Raw genomic sequence first — 25,074 nt, 5'->3', positions numbered from 1 at the left:
ACCCGAGCGTCTATTTTATGCGCCTCCTGCACCTCAGAAAGAGTGCGTGTAGATACTTCACAGTGCATTGATGCCTACATTGAAAAGGGCACATCAAACACCGACACACTCTTCCCTAGTTTTTAGTTACTCACCACATACGTCAAAGAGGTGTTGTGTAGCGCCACCACGCCTTGAGCAGCCCGAAGAGGATGGATGAAGCCGAGAGTCACGAAGGCAATAAACCCAGTCTTGTTTCTGGAGAATAGAAACTGGAGAACGGAGAATGGAAACTGAAAGAGTCATGGAGATGGATAAAAAGAGAGGCCAGCGTAGGACATGTCACAGAGGAGGTGCGCCTTGAGCCCAGCGCCACGAGGTCAGGTGAGTAGAGCAAGGCGCAGGTGAGCACACGAGCTGGAATGAAGAGGGCGGAGAGGCTTGTGTTTGGGATAGCGAGCTGGGCAGTGAGCCGCTGGGCACGGGTCATGGGGTGTGCTCCTGTGTTGTTGACGCGTGCTTTGCTGCGTTCCTGTAAGTGTATGCGTTGCGACCGTCCTTGCAACACTGCTCGACCCCAAAATAACCCCACGTGACTTTGTCAGTGGATGAAGGAGCAGACGGGATCGGATTTGAAAAGGCCACCCACTGAACGTTGAACAGGTAGGAGAAAGACGAGATGGAGAGACAGACAGACAGAGTTAAGTGAACAGACAGACACATCGCGAGGCAGCTAGACTGAGATATATCTATACACGCAGACGGTCGTAGACACAAATAGGAAGGCCTAGTTGAGCAAAAGATGGACAGTTTGATATGCAGACAGACAGGCAAAACGACAGACAGACATACAGACCCAACAACAGAATGTATTGTAGACCGATAGAGACACGGAGACCGTGGAACTTGTAAAGACATAAAGACTTAAAGACACAGAGAGGCAGACAGACAGACAGACAGACAGCAGATAGCTAGATAGCTAGATAGATAGATAGATAAATAGATAGATAGATAGATAGATAGATAGATAGATAGATAGATAGATAGATAGATAGATAGATAGATAGATAGATAGATAGAAAGATAGATAGATAGATAGATAGATAGATAGTATACCGTTAGAGACTCGGAGGCAGTGGGAGTTGTAAAGACACAGGCAGATAAATAGATAGATAGACAGATAGATAGACAGATAGCTAGACAGATAGATAGATAGACAGATAGATAGATAGATAGACAGATAGATAGACTGATAGCTAGACAGATAGATAGATAGATAGATAGATAGATAGATAGATAGATAGATAGATAGATAGATAGATAGATAGATAGATAGATAGATAGATAGATAGATAGATAGATAGATAGATAGATAGATAGATAGATAGATAGATAGATAGATAGATAGATAGGCTGCAGCAAAATGGCGGCTTCCTCTGCGATGCGGGACAGGAGTTCATGGTGTCCCCCGGAGGAGTGGATAACGCAAATCGCCTGAACATACTGATGGAACGAGCGACTGAGCCCCGATGACAGCGGGCATTTCAGATAAACTTGCGTGAGTAATTTGACCGCCTTGACCCCGGGAGTAAGCAGCTGCTAACCCCTCCCCCCCATGGCACTACAATATCCCCCTACTGCAGCAGGCTTGAAGAGTTACCTCTTTTATGGTCACAACAATGGAGCCTGGCTGCTAGAAAGGTACCTGCTGGAAACGGGGGCACGCCAGAAGTTTGCAGGGCACAAACCCCCACCGCCTGGGCCATACTACACGTGACAGTCTACCAGGAGTTTCCCCTCCGGTGTAGTGTCCTGGTGAGAATACACTCGAGGAGGATGCCTGACTCCAACATGGCAGCCGTGCGAGCCCCAATCACCAGGAAACAGCGGTCGAGGGATCCCAGAGTACCCGTGCGCCTAACCTCGACATGGTCACCACACAGATGGTCTAAACAACTAGGCTCCTACCTACTATTCACCACTCTTGAAGCCCTTTCTCCACCCACCCCCTTCTCGCTCCACTAGACTGCAGCCCACTCCGTACTCCATGGATTGGCTCATCAAGCCCTCACCAGCGAGGCTAGGGGTGCTCCCCCACCATCCTCCCCCACCTGGCTCTCCCATCATGACATAAATTATTGGATCTTCCTCCGACAGTTGAGACCTAGCTAGCTGACCGATGCCCTGTGGAGCTACCTTTTTAGCTAAAGAGGAGATGGGTTGTGGACTTCCCCCTCGGCTGTCACCTACCCAGCCGGCCTTTGGACAGTCCTTCTTTCGTCTTGCCGTCGTATCTCCCCCTTACCCTTTTACCCTACCCTTCTACGCTCCATTTATCACGTCTTCCTATGTTCTTTAAATGTTTTTAACTGAGACCTTGCCATTTGGCCTATGCCCGGTAGAGCTACCTGATAGCTAAAGAGGAGCTGGGCCGTGGCCTTCCCCCTAGGCCCTCACCTACCCAGCCGGACTTGGGGCAGACTTTCCTTCGTCTCGCCATCGTACCTCCCTCCTACCCCTTCAGCCTACCCCTTTACCCTTCTACGCTCCAGCTATCTCATCTCCTACGCTCTTTGAATGTTTTAGTAGTAAATTATGCAATGTTGTAGTTGATGTAACTGATATAATTTTGTAACTTTGTGGAACCTCATATAAAGTGCTCTGATACCTCCGAGTCTAGCCAGCGCTATATAAAACTCATTAAATAAGATAGATAGATAGATAGATAGATAGATAGACAGACAGACAGACAGACAGACAGACAGACAGACAGACAGAAGGACGGACGGACGGACGGACGGACGGACGGACGGACGGACGGACAGACAGACAGACAGCATATATTGTATACTGTTAGAGACTCGGATTCAGTAGGAGTTGTAAAGACACAGGAAGATAAATAGATAGATAGATAGACAGACAGACAGACAGACAGACAGACAGAAGGACGGACGGACGGACGGACGGACGGACGGACGGACAGACAGACAGCATATATTGTATACTGTTAGAGACTCGGATTCAGTAGGAGTTGTAAAGACACAGGAAGATAAATAGATAGATAGATAGACAGACAGACAGACAGACAGACAGACAGAAGGACGGACGGACGGACGGACGGACAGACAGACAGACAGACAGACAGACAGACAGACAGACAGCATATATTGTATACTGTTAGAGACTCGGATTCAGTAGGAGTTGTAAAGACACAGGCAGATAAATAGATAGATAGAAAGACAGATAGATAGATAGATAGATAGATAGATAGATAGATAGATAGATAGATAGATAGATAGATAGATAGATAGATAGATAGATAGATAGATAGATAGATAGATAGATAGATAGATAGATAGATAGATAGACAATCTATTTGATACCATTAGAGACATGGAGGCAGTGGGAGTTGTAAAGACATAAAGACACTGAAAGGTAGACAGACAGACAGACAGACAGACAGACAGACAGACAGATAGATAGATAGATAGATAGATAGATAGATAGATAGATAGATAGATAGATAGATAGATAGATAGATAGATAGATAGATAGATAGATAGATAGATAGATAGATAGATAGATAGATAGATAGATAGATAATATTGTATACCGACAGAGACACAGAGGCAGTGGGAGTTGCAGAGACACAGGCAGACAGATCGATTGATAGATAGATAGATAGATAGATAGATAGATAGATAGATAGATAGATAGATAGATAGATAGATAGATAGACAGATAGATAGACATGGAGTCAATCGTGTTCTAAAGACATAAAAAGACACAGGCAGGCAGAGAGAGATTGATAAAGGACTAGAAAAGACTTGGAAAGACTGTGGTAACAAGAGATAGTTTTGTCAATACTTGTGCAGTGAAATGCATGCCAAACGTGCATTTTTAAAATGTTTTTTTGGGGGCTCATATATTAGGTTTTTCTGGGGTCACTAACTAGGCAGGAGCCATCCTGCCTCAGTCCTTTTAATGTCGATGATTTTGGATGTGACGCCGAGATCTAATTGTGATCTCTGTGCACCGTCGCTTTATTCGGTCTGGCGTGAGCCAAGACCTTTTAATTTTACTAAAATATATGCACAAAATACATCCTTCTAGGGGCTCTCTGCCAGTCAGGTTCATCCACTGGTCTGTAATCAGGGCCGGGCTGGGGGAATCAAAAGCAGCCCTGTCAGAAATGCTCAAACCAGCCCCACTTCCTTCGCCTCTTCACACTATTTCTATCTTTCCATCCATTTCTCTCTCTCTTGAAGCCCCATGTGCTTGCTGCATTTAACCGTGGGAGCTTGGAAAGTGTCAAAAGCCCCAGGAGAGGCCCTGGCCTTTCAAAACCGGCCTCCAAGGGCGCAAACCCACCAGAGAAATGCCTGGTAGGCTAAAAGGCAGGGCCATTCAGTAGTTGCGTCATTCACAATTTTTGCTTCCTACCACAACATGGGGTGATGGGGTCAGTGCTTAATTTGAGACGGTGGTTTCTGGTGCTCAGCACTAAGCCCGGGCGGTGAACTCTGCTCCGTTCACGGAGTTTGCGGAGTTTTCTGCAATCTGCACTCTGCAGGGCACGTGGAGTTCCGAAAAAAAAATTTCCTCACTTGCGCTCCCCAACAACAAGTTGGCAAGCGGGAGCAAGGAAAATCCACCCTCCGCCGAGATTTTTCCTCACTCGTTCTCCCCAATGTCAGTTGGCGAGTGCGAGTTAAAAAAATCCACCTCCCCGTGAGATTTCTCAATATGGGTGATCGGATTTCTCAATGTGCGTGGTCCCGTTTGCTTGTGTTGAGAAACCATGTGTTCACGTTGAGAAAATTGCCGCTCGAGTCAAAAATCCAATCGAGAAGCTAAAAAGAAGCAGCACCCTCTCACGCTTCACATGGTGCCGTTCGCATTGATTTTCCAGCGCAGCACAAATGCCTGGTGCTGGAAATCAATGCGAACGGGCATGACCAAGTGCACTTCTCTGCTTGCAGGACTCCGCTTAGCGTGGCTGAGGCTTTTGGTCACTTTGCGGAGTTCCCCCTAGTGTTACTCCGTGAACTCCTTACAGGCCTACTCGGCACCAGCACGTAATTATCAACATCATTGCTTATCAAGTGCACACCTTAAGGACACATTCAGTTAATGACATATTTATTTATGGTAGACAGTTGGAGATTAAGTTATTTGCCCAGAATCACAAGATGTTGAGCCAGCACCAAGACTGGAACCTGGTTTAGCAGATCTGGCTATTACACCACATCCTCTTCCCACTGTCATAGTTAGTAGTTGGTTCAGTTTTAGGCGGCGCTAACAGGAGAAATAGGCTGGTGCAAGCTACTTCCTGATGAGAGCCCCAGCACTTATGTTTTTAACAAATTAACCACTGGAGGGGTCATCCCTCTTTGGCCATAGTCTAACTTCACTGTGAGTGACTGCGTTTTGCCCTGTCACCTCGCAGGTCACAGAAACAAGTGTTGACTTTAAATGCCACAACAAAGCTGGCTTTGATGCTCATGCACTCCTGTCATCACCTTCTTGTTCTTGTGGGGTGCCTACAATGAGGTTACTGATGCTGCAGCGCTAGCTTAGCGCAGAGGCATCCCACACGGTGCACAGGGCTGCAGGGATGTACTTTGTCAGGGAGCCAGTACAGCAGAACAATGTGCCTGTGTCCTGCTCTGCCTGTACAGAGCGGGGAGCAATGACATACCTGTTGGTTCAGTCTCAGCTCCCCATATGATCAGATCATGAATGTAAACCTAAACAAAAATCAAAAGCTTCTATTCTTTAGTCTTTACACATTATATATATATATACTTTTTCTACATATTTGTGGCCCAAAGGTGCCCCTCATTCAGGCCCACAAAGAGGCAAAGCCAACAACGTAGGTAGTCAAGTTCGATGATAGACTGTCCCTTAAGCCCCAAATAAAATCAGTGGTAGGCACATGCTTTGGTGTGCTGCGCCCCCTAAAAAAGCTCCTACACTGCCTGTCCTTCACTGCAAAAAAATATTTATCCAGGCCCTGATAACCCTTAAGTTTGCACTACGGTAATACCCTCTATTTTGGTCTGCCGGCACACCTGTTGGATAGGCTACAGGTGGTACAAAATGCAGCAGCCGGTTTTCTTCTGAATCTGCCCCTTAGAGTGCGAATGTCACCTCATTTGCGGGCTCTTCACTGGCTTCCTATCAGGAAAAGTATCTTGTTCAAGGCAATAGTCCTAGTTTACAGGGCCCTTCACCATTCCGGTGCGGTCTACCTCAGAACAAGGTTCAGTTTCTATTCCCCATCAAGAAACCTGAGCTTTGCCAATAAATTGCTAGCAGTGACTCCCAGAATTCAGCATGCTAGAGAGGGAGGTAGGTCACTTGCTCATCCAGGACCAGCATCTTGAAATTACCTCCCTTTTGAGGACCACACAGTGAGCAATGTTGCAATGTTTAGAAAAAGACTGTAAACCTGGCTTTTTGTGAAGGATTAAAATGGTAGGACCTTTTATCATATCTGACCTGTGCTGGGTCGAGGAACACTCTTCAGAGTAGCTGTGCATGATACAAGTCAATTTCATAAGACATATCTTAAAAATACGGCTCTCATGCCATTTCCGGGTCACTGTAAACACTTTTGGTTCTTTTCTTTATATCTTAAAAAATGCAAATGTGGTTAAGTAATACAACATATACTTTGTACTGATGTTATTGTTCAGAATAACCATCGCTATCGGTGGGAGACATCCTTTACAACGAATGCGCTACAACGCATTCCATTACAACACTGTCATTACAACGACTGCGTTGATTGAATGTGAACCCTTACTTCTCAAGTCGTTTCAACGACTTGCTGTAGGGGGGCGTAATGGAGTTGGATTTACAATCCAACACCTTCCCTACTGTTGCACAAACTGGAGTAGGAATAGTAAATAATACTATTCCTAAATCCACCACGCCCCCTACAGCAAGTCGTTGTAACGACTTGCGATGTAATGGTTTGCGTTGAAACAACGCGGTTGTTGTAATGATCGCGTTGCAATGGAATGCGTGAAAAGCGCAATCGTAGTAAAGAGACATATTCCTATCAGTATATGTTCCTGTTATTACTTGATGATTGACGTCATTCATGGATGGCTGCTACTGTCACATAGACATGTTACGAAATGACCTCTCTTCCATTCCATTCCATTCCATTCCAAAACGCTTTATTCAACATGTTAAGTCATAAAAGCAAACAAAAATACATCTAAAACAATTCATAAGATATGATATGATACACGCCCAAATGGATGGATAATAACAAGTACCAAGTCAAGTCAAGTCAAAAAGTGCTTTATTCGAGTATTACTCATAAAAGCAAACATACAAACATATAATAAAAAACAATTAAATCTGGAATGTCTATTGACATGCGCACATTTCTAAAAAAGAAACAAATTATTTTCAGAAAAGAAATATACATAATCACAGGAGTAAAATTCATTGGTGTTGATAATGCAATTAAGTACAATTTATAAAATCTTTAAACTAAAAAAAAAAAAAGAACCATTTAAAATTTCATTTCACAGGTGTAAAGTTCATTGATGTTGATGATACAATTAAGTATAATTTATAAAATCGTTATACTAAAAAAGAATCATTTAAAATTTATTTTCCAGATGTCACGATAAATTACACTAAACAGAGAATAGACAGTACTCTAGCAGTCTCTGAGCGTCTAGGCAGAGAGTAGTCACTGAACTAGCAATCTCTGCCTTATTATCCATGCCCACCCCAAATACTTAGCGGTGGCAATTATAATCCAAGTTAAAGTAGTCGATCTAACAATGCGCAAAGCCACCATACTACTTTTAGTACCCAGGTTCCTACACATAGGTGCCAACCAAACACGCCTTGGAGTAGAGTATGGTTTACAGGAGAACAAAAAATGTCCAAGTGTTTCAATACCTTCCCCACAAGCTGGGCATGTAGCAGGGCCTCCTTCCCTCCACTTAGATGTTAGGTTACGAAGAGGAAGAGAGCCCGCCCTTAGTTGAAAAAACAGTTTCCTATCCAAAGGTTTGGATATATAATCCCAATACAGTTCATACATGGGGTACAATTTAACCTCAAGAAAACTAGCAGTCATGGACCCGCAGTTGATGCTGAGCAAACTCTTGTTAGCAACATTTTCCCAAAAAATATTTTTTAGAGTTGTCTTATTGGGAAATGATGCCCCAGCTGGGTCGGACCATAATGCATTTAGGCCTAGTTCAGATAGTGCAAGTTTTAGTGATTTGAACCATCTAATTCTATTAAAGCAATCTGCTTTAATAACGTCAGTGAACCCGGCCGCGTAATGAGAGAGCTCTGGTGTGGTCCATAACCTACGCCAGTATAGAATCGGTCGTAGTTTGCCCATTTTCGAGATTTCTTTCCTGCCAAGCTCGTATCTCAAAGGCAATAGCGGACTACTCTGTGGAGTACCCGTTAGTTTCCTAAAAAAAATTATTCTCAGAGGTTTGTAACTCCTGTAAATTTTCATGCCCCCATAACTCAGCCCCATATAATGCTGACCCAATTGCTTTTGCCTCATATATAATCAGGGGTGGTTTGATTGGTTTGGTCAATGATTTCCTATGCTCCTTTATAATGGTTCCAGCTAATTGCTTATGCCTTAAAATTGCAATATTTAAATGCTGGTTCCACCTATTATCATTAGAAATAAGGATCCCCAGGTATGTGAATGATGATACAACCTCAAGAGTGCGTCCACTCATGGTAATGTTAGGTTTAAAATTTCGATACGGATTAAAAACCATGAGTTTTGTTTTAGACGCATTCACCTCCAGTCCGTGATCCCCACAAAACTTATCGAAAATGGCCAATGCTTTTTGCAGTCCGCTTGGAGTTTTGGATAAAATTAACGTGTCATCGGCGAACATTAAAATCGGAACTTTTACACCTGCAAGAGAGGGAGCATCCACTGCCTGTGATTGAATGCGGGGGACAATGCCATTAATAAAAAGGGTGAACAAAGTTGGTGCCATTGAGCACCCTTGCCGAACCCCACGCTCAACAGGAAATTCGGCTGTGTCTTTACCGTATCCACCCCATTGGATTTTAGCATAGGTGCCTTCGTGTAATCTCATGATCAGAGTCAACAAGACTCCTGGGACACCTAAGGCCACAAGTACTTCCCACAGTTTCGCCCTTGGTACCAGGTCGAAGGCAGCCCGCAGATCTACAAAAGCCGCATAAAGGCTGCCCCCACCTAGCACCACAGTCCTCCACTGGATCAGCTGGAACCGAAAAACTTGATCCACAGTACTAGTTGCCCTGCGAAACCCAGCCTGAAAGGGAGATAGAATATTAAATTCTTCCGCCCAATCCAGCAATCGATTAACAATCACTCGCCCAACAATTTTTTGCACTGTATCAATTAGACTAATTGGGCGGTAGTTACAAGGCTGGGTACGATCACCCTTTTTGTACACAGGGATAATAACAGCACCCCGCCATGATACCGGGATAGCTGCACCCTTAGCAATGTGGTTTATTAACAAGTGAATATATTTACACCACCTTCCAGTGTCATTTAAGAAAACGTCCGCTGGGACCCCATCATTACCAGGAGTACGTCCACTGTGTACGGTTCTAAGGGCCAACAGAATTTCACCCTTCGTGAAGACATTGTCCTCAGAAAAAGTATAAATAGGGCAGGTACTATTTACAATCTGATCCCTGATAGCATACTGATCACTAAAAAAATTTATCCAGGCGTCCAGCGGGACATTGTTATTACAAGCCTCTTCAGACCTTTCATGTCCCCATTTGACAATATGCCAAAATAATCTAGAATCTTTTCGATCACTAGCACACTTCAACTTGTCCCAATGGGCTTCGTCCCAATCTTTTTTCGCCTTGGCAATACAAATTTTGTAAAACTTTCTGGCAGAGCGGATGGCCCCCAGGTTTTTGCTCTTGATTGCTACTCCCAAAGAAATTCGTGCCACCTTGCAAGCATGGTTATACCATTTAGCTGCTCTATAAACACGAGTCATCTTAGAATTTACTGGTTTCAGAAAGTAGCTTTTAATTTCTTGGAAAAGAGACTCATGTACTTTAATAGTATTGACTTGACCTGTAGTGATCCCTGCTTCACATTCTAGGGCCATAATAGCCTTATCGGTCGCAACTCCTATTTTTTCTATAGCTTGCTGGTCCGTCCTAACACTTGTCCATCTTAACCTACGCATATCATTTGTTGGTACAATTAACGGGGGTAGGGGATCATCCAGAGGAATAGAAGCATTGGATTCAGACGACCACCATTTGTGAGTAACACATAGCGGATTATGGTCACTCTCTAACATTTCTGTTACAACCATATCACTAACAGTTGACCAAAGGGAAAGGCTACAAATAATATAGTCGATACGACTTTTGCTTCTCCCATTATTAAAGGTCATAGCTGGAACTCTATCTGACTTTGTCCTTCCATTCAAAGCTCTTAACCCTTGTTCGAGGCACATTGCATTCAAACCCAGAATATCCTCTGTCCAACGAGTTACTGGAATAGTATCTAGTAAGGGGATGTCCCATAGTTTGTCTTCCTCTGCACCTAAGAAGGCTTCGCCTGTATCTAGAGGTTCAAACGTACGGTTTAAATCCCCTGCAATTATTATGTTTTTCCTACTAGAATGTGTCTCAAGGAGATTATACAGTGTAAGAAGAACCTCAGATTTTCCTACATTTCCACCTCTGGCATATATATTATAAATATCGATGGATAAGGATAAATTACTCATAAGTCTAATGAGCTGAATATCTTTTTGACCAATCTCCACACTTTTTACAACAACCTTTAAAGATTGTTTGACCCATATAGTAAGGCCCCCCATCGGGCGCCCTTTAGGGCCCTTAGAAGCTGGTACATGAAAATTTAGGTACCCCAAAGCAAAAACGGGGTCACAGGCCCAAGTTTCCTGAAAAATACAAACATCGAACTTGCTAACAAACCCAAACCAATCACCACAGTCCAACTTGGAACATAGCCCAGCCACATTCCAGGATAATAAATTCCCAGTATCCTGTGCTATTACAGGTTTGGGGCTTGAAACAAGCCCATTCGTCACAAAATCGTTTATACCGTTGTATTTTACATTTTCAATAATTAAACCAGCTATGGCCTCCATATTAACAATCTCAAGTCGAGTACCTACTCGTTGACCTAGCTCATCAGTAGAGCGTGAATCAAATGAATGGTGAAATGGTTGTCAATCACAAGCATCCAGGTTTGACAGGGCAGAAAATCTATTTTCCACACATAGACCCCATTCGCGAAATCCAGCATCATTACTACCCCTATTGGTCACAACATTCCATTTAGTTCTTAGAATACTAGGATTCGGACCTCTTCCTTTCCGAGGATAAAAAAAGTCCAGGGTCAATGGTACAATTGAGGTTGACCTTCGCTGTGGAGGCAAGATGTTAGGCAAGATGTTTGATAGAACCTCGGGGTCAGTGAAGTTAAGGACGACACAATCCCCTCTGAACCTCTTAACGCTGTTACCAATCCACTCAACCCTTCTGGCATTAACAAGTTCTACAGATAATTGTTGCTTCCCCCAGGGGGATATTACCATGTTGTTTGTAAGCCACGATAAAGATTTATTTAATAAAGAAGGGGCAGATTCGACCTCCCCAGAAACCAAGGGGGGGACATTTGCAAGGACAAGAACTAATGGAGAGGCTTCAACTACAAGCTCGAAAGACCCTTTCCCCATGTTAGAATTATTAGTGGCAGAGATAGGGGGTATATCTACAAGGGCACCACTAGGTACATTAGACAGTGGTACAAGATTAGAGTCAGATCCACTATTCTCAACAAGTAATGTTTTGCTCGTTACTGGCTCTACCCTAGATACAGCAACTTCAGTAGTATTTCCTGTTTTCACCAAAGTTTTCTCTAGTAAACCACCCAATCTATTAACCTCAGCGGTTAATTTGTCAATTTTACTAACCAGAGGTTTAACTATACCTTTAATTTTTGTGTCCATCATGCTCCATAGTTTAGTAAATTGAGCATTAGAAAGGGTTACGTGAGCTTCACTGAACAGATCATCCTCCTCCTCCACGTCCTCAGATATTTTCCTCGGAGGGGTTGCAATTTTATTTCTGCCAGATCTTAGACCCCCTCGTTTTGGGATAGCCTTGCTTTTACCCCTAGTAACCCTCGGAGCTGGGACAGGGGTAGTGGAAAAAGGGGACTCAATATTTGTGGATGTCACTGACACCCCTTCACTATCACTGTTGGCTTCAGTAAGAACAACTACGCCACTAGGCAAAATGGGGTTTGTATCGTAAAGAGGGTCATGAGCCACACAAGATGTACTACTATTATGTAAAGCCAAGGAATCCCCATACTCTTTATCAGCCATAAGGAATTGGTTGGATGAATCTAATCCCAGTGAGGATCTCCTGTCGCTGTTAATTTTAGCCACAACTTGGATAAGATAATTATCTATAGTATTATTAGCTGGGGTTTGTTTTTTTCCGGGCATGAGTAAGGTATGTAAGGTGGCTAAGGTAAACAATACACTTGAAACACAAGATTCAAATAGATGTTATAATTACCCTAATTAGACCAAGCTGCTCATATGTCCAAAAATAGTAAAAGTAAATTTTCAGGCAGGGTCCCTGGCCCAACCCAACCTAGTCCAACCTCGGACGGCCTCAGACGGTCCGCCCTTGTCCCGGGCTTCTCCAGGCGCGTCCCACGCGCGTCCCGCGGGACGAGGTTCCACTCGTGACTTTATTCGCCTCCTGGCGCTCGTGACCAGCGTCGTCGGCGTCCTCGGGAGCAGCGGGGCTGCTGGGAAATGAAGTCCAGTGTCTGAAATCGGCGGAGCCAAACCCGGCCACAAGGAAATGCAGCAACACAGGGGCACAGGAGGGAAAGAACAGCGGAGCAATGCCCGGCCACAGGTAAGTTCGAAAAGGCTTCACAAGGGCCTCGGCCCCACTCGTGACTTTATTCGCCTCCTGGCGCTCGTGACCAGCGTCGTCGGCGTCCTCGGGAGCAGCGGGGCTGCTGGGAAATGAAGTCCAGTGTCTGAAATCGGCGGAGCCAAACCCGGCCACAAGGAAATGCAGCAACACAGGGGCACAGGAGGGAAAGAACAGCGGAGCAATGCCCGCCCACAGGTAAGTTCGAAAAGGCTTCAAGTACCATAAAACACTATATACAGATATAAGAATGCAATAAAAATTGTTATGATAAAAACTTTGCAGTTAAACCATGATACGAGCTTCAGATTGCAAAGCAAAGTAATTTAAAAAATACGAGTGATTCCACATGAAATAGGTTACAGCATAACAATATCTCTTTTAATCTAAAGCTTAATCGAGGAAACATGCTCTTATTACCCACGCCCACCCCAGGTATTTGACCATTGCTATGACAATCACCTCGGTTGTATCAGTTCTTAGGATTCTTTCAGCTTCACTTGACATTTCTTGCTCCCAAGAGCTTGCAAATTGGTGAAAACGGCGTAGGGCGTTGTATCCAGTACATACAAACAATAAATGTGCCAGTGATTCTTTGCTATGCTGGCATACCGGACATAAGTCATTGCTAGGTTTGGTCCATCTACTAGTAAAGACTCTTAGTGGCAATGTACCCACCCTAAACTGGAAATATAATTTTTGCTCATGGGGCTTTGAAATAATATCACAATATTGTTCCAGCCCAGGGATCGGTTTACAGTCCAGGAATAGCCCTGTTAAAGAAGAGGACTCACAACTTCTCAAAGTATTATTCTGGACTGAATCCCAATACTTGGCTTTCAAAATCTTTTTGGGGGGAAAAATAGAATTTTAAGGATCCACCCACAGTGTATTCATACCGATATTCGATAGGATAGCTCTCAGCTCCCTCAACCATTTTATTTGGTGTGACGTATCAACCTTTATTATGTCTAGGAAACCAGCCGTGTACTCTGTGAGCTCTGGGGTACGCCAATACAAAAGGAGACGTAGTTTAGCAGTATCTGTGATTGGCTTTCTCCCAAGATCGTTGAATAATGGGTGTGTCGGGGTACTTTGTGGCAAGTTGGTAATTTTTCTAAAGAACCTTTTTTGGGAAAGTGTGAGCTTATCTAAGTTCTTGTGCTCCCAAAGCTCAGCACCGTATAAGGCAGAGCTAATAACTTTCATGTTATAGATCTCGAGTGCCGGGCTAATTGTCTTAAAGAATGAGGTGTTATATTCCTTGTGCAACACCCCCGCCAGTTGTTGGTGTTTTAGGGATGCTATATAGACCTGGTGAGCCCAATTTAACCCCTCCTGGATATTTACCCCTAGGTATGTAAACTCCTTGACTTGCTCTAGCAGGAGATTATTCATTTTAATGCCCCCCTTGAAGGCCCTGTGTGAATTAAAGGCCATCAATTTCGTTTTTGACACATTGACCTCCAATCCACGCCTCGAGCAGAACTCCTCAAAGAATGTTAAAGCTCTCTGGAGCCCACTCGGCGTCTTAGAGATGATCAATGTGTCATCTGCGAACATTAGTACGGGGACTTTTTCACCTGCTAGTGTCGGGGCATCCGTGGGGGTAGGCCTCATACAGTTCACTATTCCATTGATGTAAAAGGAAAATAGTGTTGGGGCCATCTCACAGCCTTTTTGAATTCCCTTCTCTACTGGGAAAGATTCTGTGACTTCACCATGCGTACCCCATCGAATCTTACCCTTGTTATCCTCGTACAACCTAATGATGAGTGTCAACAGGTCTAATGGTGACCCCATTTCTTGTAATGTCCTCCATAGTTTAGCTCGTAGTACAAGGTCAAATGCTGACCTAAGGTCCACAAAAACGACATACAAACTGCCCTTACCCAGGGTTACTGTTTTCCAAAAAAAGCAAAATAAACCAAAACACTTGGTCAATTGTGCTAGTAAAAGCTCGGAACCCTGCTTGTAATTGCGATAAAATTCTAAACTCATCGATCCACTCTTGGACTTTGTTGAGCACCAACCTACCCATTACCTTTTGCAAAGAATCAATTAAGCTGATCGGCCTATAATTCCCTGGGCACGATTTGTCCCCTTTCTTAACAACTGGTATGATTTCGGCTCCTTTCCAGGAGTCTGGGACCAGGGCTCTCTGAGCCATGGCATTTATGGCAAATATACAGACACCATCTATCCTTATCATAAAGGAATACATCCCCCAGTACTCCATCTGGACCAGGTGCCTTTTACGCCAAAATAGATTTAAGTGCCACCTCAGCATCTGCCTTCCTATAGACTGCATCCTGATAAAAATGTTTGGCGATTCTCGCCCTCAATTTCATACAGATTTTCGGCATATTGAGGTTTAAAATGGTTTACCCACTCTGACTGTGAGACATGGTTTTGGGGCTGGCAGGCCTGCTCACCTGTATCCCATTTGTGTACATTCCAGAACTGTTTCTCCTAACGCATGCCTCGCTGAGTTCCTCCCACCTTTTATTGTCCCATTCTTTCTTCACCTTTGCTTGGTCCCCCGATAACTAGCACTAGCTGCCCGTACCACTATTGGGACACCTTCTTTAATAGCCTTCCCTAGGTCTGCACGTGCCTTTTTAGTCTTTGTTGTACCATTTCTGTGTTTTAGGAATAGCAGGGTTTTTTGTTCTACCCTTTTTAATAAAATGCGTACAGAGGTGATCTAAAAATGTATTGTGTTTGCAGGTGGGTTGCTCTAAGGCCGAGGGAATTACTACACTGACCTGAAGTTCATTTATGACTTGATCCACATCCTTTTCGATACTAACTAATACTTCAGGTAGCTCGGTTTTCTTAGCCCATTTAAACCTCAAATCATTAGATGGAACAACGTCACAGGTTGAATATGTATCCTGTAGTTCAGGGGGAGCCTTATACCCTATTAGATCCAAGTTCACACATAATGGATTGTAGTCACTTTCTAATCTATCTTGAACCCTCATATCCTTCATGGCATACTAAAGTGCTAAGCTAACCAATACGTAGTCTATCCTACTAACACTATAGCCATTATCAAAGGTATTAGACCCCATTTTATCTGAGGGTGTACGGCCGTTAACTGCCGGCAATCCCTTCTCCATACAGATAGAATTAATTTGAATGACTGCATCGGACCATCTTTTCATTGGGTCAAGCTCCAGCTTTGGGATACCCCACTTAAAGTCTTCCTCTTCTGACAAATTACCATCCTCACTCATTAGAGGCTCAAACGTTGCGTTCAGGTCCCCCGCGACAATTACATTTGTGTCTATCTGGCTGATGTCAAGAAGACTGTCAAGAGCCGCTAAAACTCCTAACTTCTTCCCCCTGGTGCCTTGCACATAGATATTATATATGACCATGGTCCCGTCTGTTCCCCTAGTCAGTCTAACAGCCTGGATGTCCTAATTATAAGTTGGAAGTACTTGGACGTCTAACCCTAGGTACTGTCTCACCCAGATTGTCAAGCCCCCTGATGGCCCCCCTTTTACGGCTTTTATGGCCGGAATATAAAAATGTTGATATCCCACGCAATAGAGGGGGACTTGAAAGAGACAGATATCAAAACCCTCGATAAAAGTATGCCACTCTGGGGATCCCAATTTAGAACATAATCCTGCAATGTTCCAGGACAAAAGGGTTTCCTTTAAGGGAATTGTACAAACAGCCAAATGACCACTTGGAACAGATGAAATTGGACTACCCTCCTGCTTACTCCCTCATTTTGTCTAGTTGTCAGGGTTGCAGCTTCTGGGGTTTGATCTAACTCTATCGGTAATTGTTCAATGCTTGGTGGACTGTCCCTTTGAATGGTATTAGCTATTTGATGTTCCTGCTGTTTTACTGGCGATGTTGCCACAAGTCTATCAATGTTTTCTAAAGTAGAGCTTCCCTGCATCATAGATAGTTTCTGGGTAAGAGGGTGTGCGCTCTCACGACTCAGAGGGGAGCATCAAAACTGAATGGCTGACTGTCCTGGCGAGCTCGTACGAAACTCTAGAGCAAATAGAATTTCTGCTAGATCTGCCCCAGTCATCGTGAACTCGATACAATCCAGATGATTAGCTGGTGAAAACGACCTACAAGCTTTTGCTATGTCTTCCCTTATCACCGATCGCCATCCCCTAACATGTCGTATCCAATGAATAATTGTATTTATTAGGGAATCCTCGTTTTCTGGGCTTTCGCTTACATCAAGCTTTGGTACATTCACCATAAAAATTCTACGAGTGCTGGGTAAATCTGCAAATTGATAAACTGTTTGCCTATGTCTCTGCCCGACCTCTGGCTGGATTGGATGTACTACGGTATTTTCGATATGCTGTGTCGGAGCCCTCATGAGTGCTGCTTTATAGGAGTTGGCAGTGTTACTAGCAGTAGGGTGAGGAGTGAGTCTAGGTTTTTGGTGGAAGTGACCTCATAATATCTATCCTAGACCTGCCCAAATTGATGGAACCCTGTCTGCATTGGTTTTTGTTGCTTACAGGGCAGTGACTGTTGTAGCCCTAGATGTTACCTGATTGGCTGGAGTGACACCCTGTAAACATACAGGGCAACTACTCTCCCTTGCATCCCCAGTTTGTGATGGAACAGATGGTAATAGCTTGACCATCGATGTTAACTCTTCTATCTGACTTCTCATTGATCCCATTTCTTGTCTTACCAAAATGACTTGCTGTAGCATATCTTGTTGCTCCTTGATCATACCTGGCCCTACATCCTTTCTCTGCACAGGTGAGGTCTGAGTCATCTGTGTTGGCCGCAGTCCTCCTTCTCCACCTCTGCTTATTTCGTTATCAGATATGTCTAACAGTGGCAGAAATCTGTTAGTACAATGTACCGAAGAGACGATACAATCTGTATTAGATGCGCCGCCGCAGCCCTTTCCCCATCGTCGTTATTATTAGACAATTTCTTTTTAACTGTTTTATGGAACATTGCAGGGATGGTAGGAGTAGTGGCATTTGTATGTTTGGGCAAATTCGGGGGAGTTGTAATACAAGTGGGTTGTGTAGTGGGCACGGACTCCAAAATACCCTTGCACTCTTCTATTAATGTATCAATCCGATCTAATACACAATTACTGCCTGCGTGCAATTGGAACTTCCTTGCCTTTTTACCCCTACTACCTCGATTTGTTCCATTGCCTTCAGCCTCCCCCCCCATCCCCGCTTCCACCTAGTAACTTTCTTTTCCCCATAACTGATAGTTACAAATTAGATGATGTGACCCCTTCAGTCAAACAATTCACCCAGCATGATTACTATGACCCGACTTCACCTCAATGTGATTATGCTTTATGTGCACTATCTAAAGTGCAACAACCAAAAGGAAAAAATAATGCACAATATGTACTCAGGCCAACTATTTCAAACAGGCAGTATCATCAGTAGCTTAATCATTCAGTCAAAATCATCAGGAAGATGTAAACAGTACCTTGGGGTCACAACAGTGACTCCACAACTGGACCAAGCAAACGCAAGAGGGGTGGCCCTGCCCTACCTGTTCCTGCCACAGACGGGCGCGGATGGGCCCGCCCTTGGCCCGGGCACGCCCGTGCGCGTCTCATGTTGTGGGAGGGCCGCGTGATTTTATCGCGCCTCCGGGCACGTTTGCGGTGTCAGAGGCACGAGGGTGCAAGGGCTGCTGGGGGTTGTGGTTGGGCTGTTCCCCTCACGGCCTGGATTGGTAGAGTTCAGCCGTTCCCCAGCGGAGGCTGCTGAAGCAAAATCCCGAGCCTTCAAGTATACCGTGCTGTGGGAGGGCTGCAGTGGTTTTATCGCGCCTCCAGGCGTGTTTGCGGCATCAGAGGCACGAGGGTGCAAGGACTGCTGGGGGTTGTGGTTGGGCCGTTCCCCTCACGGCCTGGATTGGTAGAGATCAGCCGTTCCCCAGCGGAGGCTGCTGAAGCAAAATCCCGAGCCTTCAAGTATCACGTGCTGCAGGAGGGCAGCAGTGGTTTTATCGCGCCTCCAGGCGTGTTTGCGGCGTCAGAGGCACAAGGGTGCAAGGGCTGCTGGGGGTTTTGGTTGGGCTGTTCCCCTCATGGCCTGGATTGGTAGAGTTCAGCTGTTCCCCTCGCAGCAGCAGCGGAGGCTGCTGAAGCAAAATCCCGAGTCTTCAGGTATCCCGCGCTGCGGGAGGGCCACGGTGGTTTTATCACGCCTCCAGGCGCGTCATAGGCACGAGGGCGCAAGTGCTGCTGGGGGTTGTGGTTGGGCTATTCCCCTCACGGCCTGGATTGGAAGAGTTCAGCCGTTACCCTCACAGCAGCAGACAAGGCTACTGAAGCAAAATTCCAAGCCTTCAGGCATCCCACGCTGCAGGAGGGCTGGGGTGGTTTTATAGTGCCTCCAGGTGCGTTTGCGGCGTCAGAGGCATGAGGGCACAAGGGCTGCTGGGGGTTGTGGTTGGGCCGTTCCCCTCACAGCCTAGATTAGTAGAGTTCAGCCATTCCCCTCACGGCAGCAGCGGAGGCTGCTGAAGCAAAATCCTGAGCCTTCAGTATCTCCATGACAATGGCTCCCCAGCTGGCATGGGGAAGAGGATGCTGAACTGACAAATATGGTTCCCCGTGCTACACTTGTTCTTGTTTGTATACTGCTTTTACGCCCTTTGACATAGCAACCTGTGCCTATCGCCTCAGCAGTTGTCTGCATTCCTCTTCCTCCCACTACTTTTTTTTCTTCATCTGCCCCTCTCTTGCTCCCTGGACATACTCACTTTTCTCTCTCACTTTTCACCCCTGCCTCTCTCTATTGTCTTTCTTCAAACCCGAAGAGGCCTTTCATTCCACCGGGCATTTCGCCAGTGGGCCAGGGGAGGTCAGTTTTGAAAACCCAGGGTCGCTTGCTGCCTTTGTCACTCTCCCAAGCACCCTAAGGTAATTGCAGCAGGCAGCAGATGCTGAGAGAGAGAGAAAAATAGAAAGAGATCAGAGAGTGCAGAGCCAGAGGGCAGAAGGTTAGAGAATGGATAAAGAGAATGCTAGAAAGAGGATACAAAGGAGGTGGGGGCTAGCTTGAGCTTTTTTGTAAGTGCTGCCTTTGGTTTTCCAGTCTGGCCCTGTGTCTTTTTTCCTTCCTTTCTCCTGCTTGTCTATCCCTTGCTCCCCTTCCTCTACCACTTGACCAGGTGCCTCACTCATATAAGCCATGCATTTCTGGAGCCCCTTATTTATTTGTTTGTTTTTGGAAGAATTTTTTTATATAGCACTAACTTGGTTCAAAGCTATCAGAGCCTTTAAATGAGCATCAGATTATATTACACAAGGCCAGATGTATTTTTTATTATGCACAGAGCGGTTAAGTGAGTTGCCCGAATCACAGGCCCTTGAGCCGATGCCGAGACTCAAAGCTGGTTTTCCAGTTCCAAAGAGAGCAGCGCTGGCTGTTAGGCCACATTGCTCCCATTATTAATAAGGTGCATATGGCCAGGATCTGAAGTGCTGAATCACCTTCTATGAATAAAGGAGAATCTAATAAGTTTTCAATTAGCTGCAAATTACTAAAAACTCCACTCGCTGCTGCATGGGAAATACCATGGAGTCCAGGAGAGTTACACTGAAGATCATTCTTCAATGCATTAGAACAATAAAGAACATACATTTAGTTGGAGACACTCTCTTGAATTCACTCTATAGTAAATCGGACAATCTCTTCGATACATTCTATAGTAAATAAGACACTCTCCTGGAATAACTTCTATAGTAAATCAGACATTCTCTTGGAACAATTCTTTAGTAAATTAGACACTCACTTGGACACATTCTATAATAAATCAGGCTCTCTCTTGGAATATCTCCTATAGTAAAGCAGGCAGTCTCTTGATATACCTTCTGTAGCAAATCAGACACTCTCTTGGATTCATTCTATAGTGAATCAGACCCTCTCTCTCGGAATACCTCTTATAGTAAATCAGATACTCTCTTGGATTCAGTCTATAATAAATCGTACACTCTCTTGGAATATATTCTAAAGTAAACCGGACACTCTCTTTGATATCTTCTATAGTACATCAGACACTCTCTTGGAATATATTCTATAGTAAACCGGACACTCTCTTTGAAATTTTCTATAGTACATCAGACACTCTCTTGGATGCATTCTATAGTGACTGAGAAACTGTCTTGGATTAATTCTATAGTAACTCAGACCTTCTCTCTCGGAATACCTCCCATAGTAAATCAGACACTCTTTTGGATTCATTCTAAAGTAAATCATACACTCTCTTGGACTACATTCTATAGTAAACCAGACACTCTCTTGGATACCTTCTATAGTAAATCACACACACACTCTTGAATATCTTCTATGGTGAACTAGATACTCGCTTGGAATACCTTCTATCATAAATCAGACCCTCTCTTGGGGTCCCTCCTATAATAAATCAGACACTTTCTTGGATAACTTCTAGAGTAAATCAGATACTCTCTTGGAATACCTCTTACGGTAAATCAGGCACTCTCTTGGAATATCTCTTAGAGTGAATCAGACACTCTCTTGGATACCTTCTATAGTAAATCAGATACTCTCTTGGAATACTTTCTATTATAAATCAGACACAAACTTGGGGTACCTCTTATTTTAAATCAGACACTTAATTGGATAACTTCTATAGTAAATCAGATACTCTCTAACTTCTATAGTAAATCAGATACTCTCTTGGAATACCTCCTGTGGAAAATCAGACACTACCTTTGAATACCTTCCTATAGTAAATCAGACACTTCCTTAGAATACATTCTATATTAAATCAGATACTCTCTTGGATTACCTCTTATGGTAAATCAGACTCTCCCTTGGAATACCTCTTAGAGTATATCAGACACTCTCTTGGATACATTCTATAGTAAATCAGACACTCTCTAGGAATACCTTCTATAGTCAATCCCTCATGCTCTTGGATACCTTCTATAGTAAATCAGATACTCTCTTGAAATACCTTCTATTATAAATCAGACACTTTTTTGGGGTACCTTTTATATTAAATCAGACACGTTATTGGATAACTTCTATAATACATCAGATACTCTCTTGGAATACCTCCTGTGGTAAATCAGACACTACTCTTGAATACCTTCCTATAGTAAATCAGACACTACCTTAGAATACCTTCTATATTAAATCAGATACACTATTGGAATACCTCTTATGGTAAATCAGACACTCCCTTGGAATACCTCTTAGAGTAAATCAGACACTCTCTTGGATACATTCTATAGTAAATCAGAGACTCTCTTGAAATACCTTCTATAGTAAATCACTCATGCTCTTGGATACATTCTATAGTAAATCAGATACTCTCTTGGAATACATTCTATTATAAATAAGACACTCTCTTGGAGTACCTTTAATAGTAAATCAAACACTTTCTTGGGTAACTTCTATAGTAAATCAGATACTCTCTTGGATATCTTCTGTAGTAAACCAGATACTCTCTTGGAATATCTTCTATTATAATCCAAACACTCTCTTTGAGTACCTTTTATAGTAAATCAAACACTTTCTTGGGTAACTTATTTAGTAAATCAGATACTCTCTTGGAATACCGCCTTTAGTAAATCAGGCACTCTCTTAGAATACCTTATATAGTAAATCGGACACTCTCTTGGAATACCCCTTGTAGTAAATCAGACACTTTCTTGGATAACTTCTATAGTAAATCAGACACTCTCTTTCTGAATACCTTCTATAGTAAATCAGACTCTATCTCAGGTATTGAGGATACCGTTCTGCTCAGCTTGGAATATGACTATTTGTATTTGTTGTTGTTGACATAACTGGATTTGTTTTAGCAGTCTCCCCATTTCTGTCCACTTACTATCTCAAAAGAAAGGTACTGTGGAGTAACACCAAGTACAGAATCATCTCAGGCCCTCCTTTTTTGCTCCTGTACAAAACTTATTTGCCCTAGAGTGTTATTTAAATGCTTCTTTCATATCTCTCTTCTTTATGGTATTCAATGTCCTTAATGTATTTATAAATCGTAAAAACATCTCCCCTCTTCCAGAAGATGCAGAACAGGGGTTAGGTTATAATGGAAATACCCTAATTCATGGCCAAAGTGCTAACTGCTGCCATGGAGGATTCCCCACTGGTTGAAAATCCACTATTAGAATTAAACATGCCAAAAAACTATCATTACATGGGTAATTCAACTAGTGAATTCTCTTCTGAAGCAATATCTTTCAACTGAGCGTGTAGTTGCACTTCCCTGGATATTACAGGGGTTTCTGTTACCACCAGTCTAAATCAATAATTCCCTCTGTGAAGGATACTTGGCACTGTTGGGTAGCTTGGCTTTTAGGGTTTGAGGCATTTTATGGTTAGCATGTCAGGTGATGAGCTGAACGGGAGGCATTGGAAGCAAGCACGTTACAGATGAAAAGTGAATAATAAGAATAGTAATGATAGAGATGAATAGAAATACAAAGATAGAGGCCTGAATCAAAGGGCAGAAACATTGAGAGATTATGGGCTACAAAAGATATCTCTGTCAGAGTAAGGTGAAGAGAATATATGCTTCGTAAAAGGAGAATGAAAGCATGTAAAGGGCAGAGAAGGGCAGAGAAGTAGAGTGAACAAGGAGACATATTGGAAGATATTGTGTTGTTGGTTGAAGATGGTGTGAGACCTTCTCAAGCAACAGCCGCAATCCCCATCAGTGTGAACCACTAAAATCACTACGTTAACATGTGCTTGACATTTTTGCACCTTGGCACAAAATCAGTGAGGTTTAACTTTGAGGCAATGTGTAAAATATTTATGCAGCACAAAAAAAGCAATAAAGTGAAAACATAACACAAGAAAAATTTCACACCAATTTAGAAAAATAAGGACATTTTAATAAATTATATGATACCAAAATGACATTTAAAGTTTTAAATAAAAATAGTGTTGAAAAGTACTAACACCAACTGTGTTCATCTAGTTGCGCCAGACCGGGACAAAGTCACAAGTTCAGGTCAACCGCGATCGAGTGCATGCCAGATACAGGGACTAAGGTAGCCTGCTGAGAATTGTACCATATGTCCTTAACGTGGAGTGTTGAACCGTGAAGTACCTTTCTCAGGAGCGAAGCAGTGTCCTGCGTCAAATTGTGTTGCGCTGAATCAGTTCTGATGATGAACCACAAAAGCTGCTGTGCAATATCCGTGCTGTGTTGCTTCATGCTGCACTGACTCCGATCAGGAGCTACAAGGGCTGCATTGGGTTGCGCTGCATTTTGTCGGTTCTGCTGGGAACCTCAGCTGGGCTGGAAGAGTACCTTTATCTCCACTTTGAAGGGTCCTGGACTGGAGAGCCACTACTTGAGAGTTTAGGACTCACAGACAGAGTCCAGGTGCAGAATTCAAAATTGTTGGAGCCTCTACTGTCTCTGAGACTCTGATCAGGAGGCCAGCCAACTAGCCCTTGGAGTCACTCTGGTGGTCCTGTGTTCAAGATACAGGTCCAGTCTTTCTTCCTCAAGCAACATGGCAGCAGAAAAGTCCTTTGTGCAGCAGACCAACAGAGCAGTCTTTCTTTTGAGTTTTCCATAGGTCCAGATGTGATCTGAAGAGTGGGTTTGGGGGCCAATATTTATACCTGTGCCCACTTTGAAATGGGAAACGCTTCTGGAGTTTAATCCTCCTCCGTGCCCTGGTTCCAGACTGGATGCACAACAGGCTAGTTTGAAGCCCTTTGTGTGTGAGCTGAGCCAGTGCCTTTGAAGTGCAAGTGTTATAGGTGATGACTCCCCATGCTATCAACTCAGAGATGACCAATCCTGCCAACACCCAGTTCCTCCATTGTGATGTTGTCTGGGAGGAATGCACAAAAGCCAACTGCCAACTATACCTAGTCATGCAACCCAGGAACAGTTTGCAGGCAGCAAATAGGTAGGCCCAAAAACAATGCCAACTTTTTAAAAGTGGCATTTTCAGAAAAATTGTCAGAAAATGTGACTTTACTATTAAAAAGGGTTTTAAATTAAAATTCCTAAGACACCAAACTTGATTATTCTACCTGCTCCCAATCAAGAGTTTGCACTTATTAAACTTAATAAGGTAACTCAAAGTTATCCTGTGGGAGAAGTAAGCCTCACGGTAATGAA

At 43.7% G+C, this 25,074-nt stretch overlaps 1 protein-coding gene and 1 pseudogene across 3 annotated transcripts in view; one reads left to right on the top strand and one right to left on the bottom strand.

Annotated features, from left to right (window-relative positions):
- The window catches only part of LOC146812860 (homeobox protein NANOG-like), a 494,597-nt pseudogene extending 493,969 nt beyond the window's left edge, over nucleotides 1-628 (bottom strand). Inside the window, exon 1 of the transcript XR_014966928.1 lies at nucleotides 135-628. The product of XR_014966928.1 is annotated as a homeobox protein NANOG-like (transcript). The remainder of the gene's footprint in view (nucleotides 1-134) is intronic.
- Nucleotides 181-25,074, top strand: part of LOC146812859 (C->U-editing enzyme APOBEC-1-like) — a 119,641-nt gene continuing 94,747 nt past the window's right edge. Inside the window, exon 1 of one of the 2 annotated variants that reach the window (XM_085619930.1) lies at nucleotides 181-363. The gene's annotated coding sequence lies outside the window, so the exon portion shown is untranslated. Of the gene's footprint in view, nucleotides 364-505; nucleotides 643-25,074 lie in introns of those variants that run through there. The other variant, XM_085619931.1, reaches the window with a different exon arrangement.

The sequence above is a fragment of the Triturus cristatus genome, chromosome 7 (assembly GCF_964204655.1).
Source record: "Triturus cristatus chromosome 7, aTriCri1.1, whole genome shotgun sequence".
NCBI lineage: Eukaryota > Metazoa > Chordata > Amphibia > Caudata > Salamandridae > Triturus > Triturus cristatus.
Note: the sequence above shows the minus strand (reverse complement) of the source record. Positions and strands in the feature narration are given on the sequence as shown.